We start from the raw sequence: 11,266 nt of genomic DNA on the forward strand, positions 1-11,266 counted from the left end.
GGTATGTTTTAAACTATGTATTTATAATTATCTTCTTTTCTCTCTTTCTTCTTATCGTTCTTCTATGACTAATACCTCGTTGCATTCCCTGTTTCATGAGCTTTCCAACCAAGATGCCGTTCATATCTCTGTGACAATTAGGAGTCGGGGAGACGCAAGAGTTGTCAATGGGAATGTATACAAACCAAATTATAAATTTTATACAGGTGATTGCACTTCGTTTTGTTTCTACCTTCCTATGTAGCTACGTCTTTCATTTTCTATATGGTTGGTATTACTATGTAAATAACTTGTATTAATTTTTTTGATCAGCGTGGGATTACTAACAGTGTTGTCAGTGGCCCGGAAATTCATTTTTTTTTTGCAAATATTTCGAATTTCTTCTTCTTCTACAAATGGGAGCTCAGGAATACTCTATTACCTTTCCAACAAGGTGTCGATCATGTCTCTGTGACAATTAGGAGGCGCCAGGGGTAACAACGTGACTGTTTACGAACAAAAAAATTTATAAACGATGGTTGCACTTCGATTTTTTCCCTCGCTTCCTATTGTAGCTACGGCTTTCATTTTTCTATATGGTTGATATGACTATGTGAGTAACTTGTATTAGTTGTTTTAGAAACGTAGAATAACTAACAGTGTTGCCAGCGTGGCCGGAAAGTCAAACAATGACATTTTTGTTTACAAATATTTCGAATTTCTTCTTCTTCTACGAATGGGAGCTCAGATGCACCAAACATAGCTCGTTTCATTACTTGTTCTATTAGCTTTCCAACAAGCGGTGGTTCATGTCTCTGCAACGATTAGGAGTGGCCCAGGGATGACAACGTAAGATATGAATTCCATGGCAAGCGTTTATAGGTTAAAAAATACTTTTTTTTTTAATTGACATTTTCGTGATTTCTGAAAAAAACTTGACGTGATACACAATTTTGAAGGTTATTTTCGTAATCTGCAGAAAAAAATCGATTGCAATACACCTCTTCACTTGAAAAACACAATACCTTGCATATCAATGTAATCGCAGAGTACAACAATGATTTAACGAATTGAGAATGGTAGTGAGTCTCACGTATGTGAAGTTGCCCCCCCCCCCCCACATTTCGATTCGAAACTGAAGCCAATCGATTGTTTTTCGTTTGTTATTGATTGTTTTGAAGAAAAAATAGTTTGTTTCGAAAAACGTACAGAAATATTCAAAAAGTAAAGTTGGGGGGGCCAACTTCACACTAGCCCCTTTACTTTCAAATTTCGATTCGAAACAGAAGCCAATCGTTTGTTTTTCGTTTGTTATTGATTGTTTTGAAGAAAAAATCGTTTGTTTCGAAAAACGTACGGACATATTCACAAAATAAAGTTGGGAGGCCAACTTAACGCTGCCCCCCCACTTTCAAATTTCGATTCCAAACTAATGCCAATCGTTTGTTTCTCGTTTGTTATTGATTGTTTTGAAGAAAAAATCGTTTGTTTCGAAAAAGTTACGGAGTTTTCACTAAATAAAATTTGGGGCTTGGCAATTTCCTGCTGGGCTCTCTAGTATGAAATGTCGACTCAGAACTGAAACCAATCGTTAGTTTCTGGTTTGTTATTGGTTGTTTTTAAGAAAAAAATCGTTTGTTTCGAAAAATGTACAGTCATATTAAAAAAAACATGGGGGGCAACTTCACAGTAGCCCCCCACTTTCCAATTTCGATTCGAAACCGAAGCCAATCGTTTGTTTTTCGTTTGTTATTGATTGTTTTGAAGAAATGATAATTTGTTTCGAAAAACATACCGACATATTCACAAAATAATGTTTGTGGGTCATCCTCACACTAGCCCCCCCACTTTCAAATTTCGATTCCAAACTAATGCCAATCGTTTGTTTTTCGTTTGTTTTTGATTGTTTTGAAGAATTGATCGTTTGTTTCGAAAAACATACCGACATATTCACAAAATAAAGTTGGGGGCAACTTCATACTAGCCCCCCACTTTCAAATTTCGATTCGAAATCGAAGCCAATCGTTTGTTTTTCGTTTTTTATTGATTGTTTTGAAGAAAAAATCGTTTGTTTAGAAAAACATACCGACATATTCACAAAATAAAGTTTGGAGGGTCAACCTCACACAACCCCCCCACTTTCAAATTTCGACTCCAAACAGATTCCAATCGTTTGTTTTTCGTTTGTTATGGATTGTTTTGAAGAAAAAATCGTTTGTTTAGAAAAACGTACAGAAATATTCAAAAAATAAAGTTGGGGGGCCAACTTCACACTAGCCCCTCCACTTTCAAATTTCGATTCGAAACCGAAGCCAATCGTTTGTTTTTCGTTTGTTATTGATTGTTTTGAAGAAAAATTGTTTGTTTCGCAAAAGTTTCGGAGATTTTCACTATATAAAATTTGGGGCTTGGCACTTTCCCGCTGGGCTCTCTAGTATGAAATGTCGACTCAGGACTGAAGCCAATCGTTAGTTTCTCGCTTGTTATTGGTTGTTTTGAAGAAAAAATCGTTTGTTTCGAAAAACGTACAGTCATATTCAAAAAAACATGGGGGGAAACTTCACACTGGTCCCCCACTTTCCAATTTCGATTCGAAACCGAAGCCAATCGTTTGTTTTTCGTTTGTTATTGATTGTTTTGAAGAAAACATCGTTTGTTTCGAAAAACATACCGACATATTCACAAAATAAAGTTTGGGGTTTCAACCTCACCCTAGCCCCCACTTTCAAATTTCGACTCCAAACTGATGCCAATCGTTTGTTTTTCGTTTGTTATTGATTGTTTTGAAGAAAAATTGTTTGTTTGGAAAAACGTACAGAAATGTTCAAAAAATAAAGGTAGGGGTGCCATTGAGCCGTTTCATGCTGTAGAATACATTCTGGTCGCCCCTTGATGAGATTCAATTTACACTTCTATAACTTACCCTCTAATTAAAGTAGGAAGATAATTTTGGTATCAATGTGATTATGAAGGATGAAGCATCCCGCCGATATGTATTTCATGTATCTGACACTACTTCAACGGACGGGTGTGCGAAGCTCTTTTTTTTTTTTAACATCAGGATTTTGGAGATGGCATTCCTTCCCCCTTGGGGTGCACTCATAAAAATTGGTTTAGGAAGCAATGAAGTAGTTCACTACATGCTAATACCCCTATATGCGTATTTGTTGCTTGCATGGGGGAGGAGGCCAAAGTTTTACAAGTTTTTGAGTCTCACTTTTTTGTCGTAAATTACATTTATTTTCAGGGCGCCTTTTACTAAGAATATGGAGGGAATTGTACAAATGTTACCTCGTTGAGATCTGCGTTCTATAGAGTTTCCAACGATGTATGAATCATGACTTTATTGTAATTAAGTGTGTCATCAGAGTTCCCATTGTGAGAGTCTACGATTTTGTTCAAATCAGTACAATTACGAACACAAAATGTGCATCATCAGAGCAAAGAATACAAGTTGGCATAATCAAACCACACCCTTGGGGTTTCATATAGTGGACTACTTTATTGCTTTTCATACCAAATTTTTTGAGTGTACCCCGAAGGGCGATTATAACTCAGGGCGATTATAGCCAAACACTAGAGACACTGGAGGAAGCGTTTAACTAGAACACAGAAAATATTCAGCAACGTTATAACCAGGTCAGAACGCGGCATTACAAGACATTTTTCACACCAATTGTGATAGTAGCACAGAAAGCGACAAAAGAAAGTTGGTGATATAACGACATTGATGTATTGAACAGGAGAAGGGCATTTCAGTCAACATGAAGCGCAAATTGATATTGTGTGTTCATAGTTGAGATATTTTACATAATCGAAAAGTCTTTGTTGATTATTTAGATCTTCGTTCTCACTTTGACGTCCATCGACATTTTGATATGTATTAATTATTCATGACTCCATTTTACCAAATGAGAAGAATCTTCGGTAGACAGCAGTACAAGCAGTGAACATAACATCAGTAGAAAACATACGGTTTTCACTCTCAAAAGCATTGAATGAGCTTGAAACGGTATTTTGCGCAATTCTAATTTAGCTACGCAGGTACATGGCATTATTCCCGACTTGGAATGCAATATTGTTGTAAATTACGTAGAATGTGATCATTCTCGCTTATAAACCATCAGTATCAAACGTTAAATGATATCATAATTTAAGAGGGAGATTTGTAGTTAACTCCCCAAATGATACTCCAGTTTGAAATATATTTCGTTCTTCATAGTCATCATGTAAGAGACTTTTTACATATTAATCATACATGTTAACCTGATCACCGAATTAGCTAAAATATTATTAACACATAACTTAATTGAAACTATGGATAGGATACTTGTCACCCACTTCTTAGCTGTCTAGGAGTACTAGATATGTCTTACCTCTGCAGTATGTTTTGTAGATTATAAGTCGTATTGTTCCAAGTTGGTTTAAATTGATCCGGGCGTTCCAGAGTTATATTGGATGATACATGCATGCATACATACACACACTCACACACTCTCTCTCTCACACACACATACATACTCTCTCTCTTCCACACACACACACACGAACGAGCACATATATATACGAACAAACAATATCCTAAACTAAAGAGCTGTGTAAATAATGACGAGCAAGGGCATTGATCTTGTCCACTGTCAATTTTTGGGCCAACTGACATGTCCTTTTTAGCTTGAAGTTGGGCTTAAACGACATCGGGTTTGGAACCAATCAGCTTAGCGACCCCCAAAACTTTGAAATCAATAGTAATGTCGGTCGTATTCACTTATTGTTTCATGTCCTCCAGTGCTAAGTGTGTCTTACACCCACAATTCGACATTTGGAGTGTCACTCTTAATCACAGCAATCCTGAGAGCTAATGGTTTGAAACCAGTGTCAGTTACTTGTGATTAATTTTAGTTTTCATCCCTTTGGCCCACTTAGGTTACTGGAGGTGTTTTATTCCCACAGTATTGGTTTCCATATTATAAATCTTATGTTGTGTATCAAGTCTGGAAAATTGATTCAACCGGTTCAGAGTTATACTGGAACATCCATTCATATATATATATATATATATATATATATATATATATATATATATATATATATATATATATATATATATATATATATATATATATATATATTGGTCTAGGAATTAATTCGTGCGGGTGGACAAGAGATGGCGCAACGAACGGAGCGTCCCACAGTTCCGTGTATCCACACATGTGTTGCAAACCCCTGTCATTGCGTATCGTTCGTAGTATAGGGCAGTGGATTAAAGCGTCAACAACACCAGTTTGTAGTTAAGTGAACATGGCGCAATTTGTGCCTGATAAAGTGTTTTTGCGGGGTGTCCTGCTGCATTACTTTAACATGCAGAAAAGTGCGACTGAAAGTCATCGTATTTTGGTGGAAGTGTATGGTGATCATGCTCTAGCTGAGCGAACGTGTCAGAAGTGGTTTGCACGGTTTAGAAGTGGTGATTTCGGCTTGGCAGACCAAGAGCGAGCTGGACAGCCAAAAAAATTTCAAGACGAAGAATTGACAGCATTGCTCGAGCAGGATTCGTGTCAAACGCAGGAACAACTTGCAGCAGCATTAGGCGTTGATCAAACAACAGTCTCCAAACGCTTGAAAGCCATGGGAATGATTCAAAAGATGTCACATTGGGTTCCACATGAATTGAAAGACAGAGACGTTGAAAGACGAAAAACCATTTGCGAATTGCTGCTTCAACGACAGAGCAGAAAGGGGTTTCTGCATCGAATTATTACGGGTGATGAGAAGTGGATCCATTACGAGAACCCTAAACGAAAAAAGGCCTGGGTGAAACCAGGTGAACCAGGTCCATCACAACCAAAACGAGATATTCACTGTGCAAAGGTTATGCTGTGCATATGGTGGGATATGAAAGGTGTGGTGTACTATGAGCTGCTGCAACCGGGTGAAACTATGAATGGAGAACGTTATCGACGACAATTAATGCGTTTGAAGCAAGCTCTGGCCAGAACACGACCAGAATGGGAGAACAGACATGATAAACTTATTGTTCAACATGATAACGCTCGCCCACATGTCGCAAAACCGGTCAAAACCTATTTTGAAAATGTCGGATGGGAAGTTTTACCCCACCCGCCGTATTCACCAGACGTTGCTCCTTCGGACTACTACTTGTTCGATTGCATGAACAACGATTTGATTGGACAGCGGTTTACTTCTTCAGAAGATATCGAAACATGTGTCTGTGACTGGATCGCTTCCAAGGATGAGGACTTCTTTCGCCACGGAATCCGTACATTGCCTGACAGATGGGCGAAAGTGGTGGATAGCGATGGACAATATTTTTCTTAAGGTATTTATGTATTTTGTGTTTGTACTACAGAGAGAGAGAGAGAGAGAGATAGATATAGATATAGATAGATAGATACATATAGGGTGTTCATTTACTATGTAGTCAAAATCCACTGGTGAAATCCTCACACCTAAACAACAAAAAAGTCCATATGAACGTAAAGCAAAAACGCGTTGTTTCAAAGTTACGTGATGCTGAAATCGAGAAAATTGTAACTTTGAGGGTGCCTAGCTCGAAAATTATGAGAGATATCAAATGCGATTAAAGAACTATTGGAGGAACAAATACACTGTCTATTTAAATACTTATGTGTCAGAGCTGGATTGTATCGGCGCACATGATTTTAGAGAGAGAGAGAGAGAGTTGGAAGAACGTAATCTATACCCCAGCTCCCTCTATAAAATCCATTACGCCAATACGTCTTAACTCTGAAACATGATTATTTAGATAGACAGTGTGCTAGTTCCTCTAATATTTCGTTAACTGCCTTTGATATATCTCATATTTTTCAAAGTAGAGAGCTTCAAAATTACAATTTTCTCGCGTTTTTCGCCTTTAATGAGATGGTTAGTTGTTATTCCTGAAGTAGTTTCGGCACTTAAGAAAATTATGAATCTACCGAGTATAAGGATAGGTTTCAGATGTACAAATGCGCAGACGTTAGTTATAAATTGAGTATCCACGAAGTTGTGGAGTTTTACTTAGCCAACCACGTAAACTTCTGCAGCTTGTGTTCATCAATATTCGTTGATTACTTTACGCTTATGAAGAGCACTACGGAAACTAAAGCGGAAACCAGCCTCGAAAGCTAGAAGCCAAGCTTGCGTGTTTCGTATAATGAATTGTCTGCGCCCTATGGGGCAATGGATATAACATTTAAGTGACAGTATCACTCATAAATTTTTAGTCTCCACAATTTTAGGTTAAGCAAACCGTGTTAGTTAATTCAGAAACAAGGAAAATACTGCCTTTTACGCTCGAGATGTCTGAAGTCTCGTGACCAATCGTAGTTATAGTTATTGTAGTTAACAATCCTCTTCATTGCAATAATTGAAACTTATTGTATTTCTTGGTCTCTAATCATTGCTCTTGAGTAAGCTGAATATATCCTCAGCATGGACAACTTGTGTTCCGGATCAGTTCCATTGAAGTTTCACTATCTTAAGGTTACTCACCACAAATATTAACGTAGGGTCTACATAAAAAATTTTACCTACGCTCTCAATCTAACACGCCGGTTACACTTGTTTTGCCCCCACAATTATTGCTAGCTCCAGCGTCTGCAGCCCCTGGACGGTAAAGTTCGATGTCTTACGAAACCTCGACTTGGAATACGTTAGCCGACAACGACAACTCTGCCGTGCTTATTATGGTATCCATCATGGCAAGACAGGTTCCTCTGTCGTTGTGAGTAGAAGAGGTTATCGTATAGGATGGGGACACTCCTGATTGCCATTGATACAAGTGGCTGCCAGGAATCTAGCTGGTTTGCGCATCTAATACCATGCCTATCGATTATATCATATGTAACCATCAGTGAAACTAAACTCACCATAATAGTTGAGTAGTTCGTCACCAGATGTACTTGGCTAATCGGTGGCCGGACAGCACAACCAACCAACTATCCACTACATGAATATTTTGTCTTAAGATTATTTTCCAGCGTTCATCGACGGGTTATCCTAAAATGTAATTTTCATTCTCTTTTTCAACAATTAGACTTTTTTCCTTAATAAGGATTGCAATCATAAAATTTCTGTCGATCTCTCTAGCTCGACAAGTTCCATGGCAAGTTTTTAGGGCATCTCGTCTCTGACTTGGTTGAATACGATGCAAATCATATGTCTTAATTTTATTGAACTAAATCCAATACCAAGGATTAGAGTTCTATTTTTCTGGCCATGATTCATTTTGATATCAGAGTTACGCTTGGAAAGGGGACACCGTAATCTTGTGGCTAGAACGTTGGACTTATGTCCGCGTGGTCCCAGGTTCGATTACTGGTCGGTGCTTCCAAATTTTCGACGTTCACCCAGCGTCGTGAGTAGTGATGGACAGTAGGAATATTCCCGGTGGGAAGGAATTTAAAAAATGGGAATATTCCCGGGTTTTTCCCTGGTCTATAAATTCCCGGGAAGGAATTTACTTCAATTTCTTTACTTTATCTTCCAAATTATAAGAACCATATGACTAATTACTTTATTTTAATATATTATGATTTACTTCTAGGTTTTAAAGAATTTCAGCTTAAAAAATTAAAAATTATTTGACAGTACATTATATACCTAATAATATGATTTTTTAAGTTCCATTTCCATTTGCACTAAAAAGTAAGATAATTGTTTAGAATTGGGGGGCCAAAACTAGCAAAAAATAGGATGATGTATGGAAGAAATGAGTTGATAGTGATGTTCAAGTAGTCAAGAAAGTATCGAACACATTTTTTTTTTTTTTTTTAGGGCAGTAGGGAATTTATACAAAACGGAAAAGTAAGTGGAAGTGATTTATGTGAGAAAAGAAAGTGAATTATAGGTAACGAAGATAGAAAACAACGTGCCATGCGGGGCTCTAACACGACTTCATTCGCTAACGCTCGCTCTGCAACGCTGTCTGAATTTAATGTTGGTAACGTAATTTAACGCATGAAACCATAAAACAAACGCATCGGAATAGAATATCGCAAAAAAGTAGGTGCAAAAGCTGCCCCCAATGCTAAAGAACAGCCAAAATTAGCAAAGTACTAATTTACAAATGATGAAAAGGAACCATTTTGTAAAGTAATTTAGAAATATGTAGAAATAGAGATGAAGTACTATTAATAAACCCTGAACCACCATTAGTAATAGACGTCGGTCTGTCTCCTCTCTCTGACTCGAATTTCAGAAGAAGTACTCGGACTTCTTTTACATGTGAATTAACGTATGGAATTTCGAGAAATAGGTAGAATGAAAAGTCGTGTATGACAATGTTACGTGCTAAAATATAAAGATAAGTAAGTATCTTGCAAATTTTGTGAACATACCAGGGAAGCAAGAAAGTTCGTGCGCTTTTATACTATGGAAGAAAACTGTCAATTACAGGGTTTTAACGGTTTGTTTATTCGGCAAAATAGCCTCCATTTGCTTCTACAACCTTCTCTCAGCGCTCAACAAGCTTGTAAATGCCAGTTTTGTAGAATATTTGTTCCCGAGATTCGGAAAACTCAGCAACTGCATTTTTGACGTCTTGTTCAGTCTTGAACTGCCTGCCACGCATAAAGTTGTCTATGGCCAAGAATAAATGGCAATCCGAAGGAGCGACATCTGGGGAGTAGGGAGGATGAGATACAAGCTCCCAACCAAGTTCTGAAATTACTTCCAGCGCCTGTTTTGCGGTGTGAGGGCGCGCGTTGTCCTGGTTATAAAGCACACCTCTTTTGTTTACTAGTGCTGGCTGTTTCTGGGTCAATTTGGTGGCTACCGTTCTCAGTTGTAATGAGTACACATCTTTGGTAATTGTCTTACCACGTTCCAAGAATTCGTAGTGCACGATACCGTTTGTAGTCCACCAAACACAGAGCAAAACCTTGTGTTGATGGATGTTCGGTTTTGCAGTCAAAGGCTTCGGATCATTCGGTGATAGCCAATGGTATGACCGTTTTTTATTGTCATACATGACCCACTTCTCGTCACAAGTTATTATACGGTCCAAAATTGGACAGATTTTGTGTCTCGTCAACAAAAATGAACTGATATTCAGTCTTAGAACTTGGCTCATAGCGGTCAGCTCGTGAGAGACCCACTGACCCAGTTTTCAGGTCTTCCCCAACTGATGCAGACTTACCCGAATAATTTTCCTGCTTACTTCGAATCGGTGAGCAAGTTCCTCGCATGTTTGACTGGAATAATCTTCAATAGAGGCCTTCAGGTGGTCCATATCCACTGATTTAGGCCTCCCAGAGCGAGGCTTATCTTGAAAGGTCTCGTCACCAGTTGAAAAGGTCTGGAACCATTTTTGTGCTGTACATTTACTTATTACACCCTCTCCGAGCGCAACACATATTTTTCTAGCTTCTTCTGCACCATTTGTCCCCAATTTAAACTCGTAAAGCAAACAAGCTCTAAAAACTTCCTTTGACACTGACATGATCACGAGCGATTTTTACACACTACACTGACAAATGCGTTGTTATATTCACCGTGGCAGATGCGTCAATGAATAAGCTTTCCCAAACAGTCAAAACTTTCATGCTACGGGGACAGATGTCGCCACAGCAGCCAAATGGAAGCGGGAGTGGTTCAAAAGCGCACGAACTTTCTTGCTTCCCTGGTAAATATGTATGCGCAAATGTTGATAAATTGGTGAGACATGTATCTTCTAGCATTTACCCAATCTAATTTGTTTATAACATTTATAAATTTAATGTGTTTATAATATCAGTAATAGAGTCAAGTTGAGCAAATCCACTTACATATAAATTTAAACTGTTACTATATAATTTTTTCACACATATTTAATTGATAGAACATATTGTAAATAAATATACATTTATGTGTACTTTCTAAATATAATAAAGTGTTAATAAAGTAATACAGTACCGTTCAGAATATACATTTTAAAGAATCCTCTGTGGACTACAGTAATAATATGCAGTGATATAAAAATTAATTCAATTTTGAAATCATAATATAGTAATGGAATGCAATTTTCTTTCTGATTGAACATAAATTCCCGGATAAATTCCCATGGCAATCTTCGGAATATTGATCTTGGAATCTTCCCGGGAATATTCCCAGGAAATATTCCCGAAAAATATCTTCCCGGGAATTTACCTATCATTAGTCGTGAGGCATCTGGGTAGTCACGTGAATACAAGACGTGACGGCCCATAAGTTTAGAAAGCTTCTGATGCGGTTCTTAGGGACAGGGCGTCGTAGCTGGGCTGATCACGTTCTCGCCGCTAAGCTGGAC

The sequence above is a fragment of the Thermobia domestica genome, chromosome 13, assembly GCF_964235325.1.
Source record: "Thermobia domestica chromosome 13, izTheDome1.hap1.1, whole genome shotgun sequence".
NCBI classification, from domain to species: domain Eukaryota; kingdom Metazoa; phylum Arthropoda; class Insecta; order Zygentoma; family Lepismatidae; genus Thermobia; species Thermobia domestica.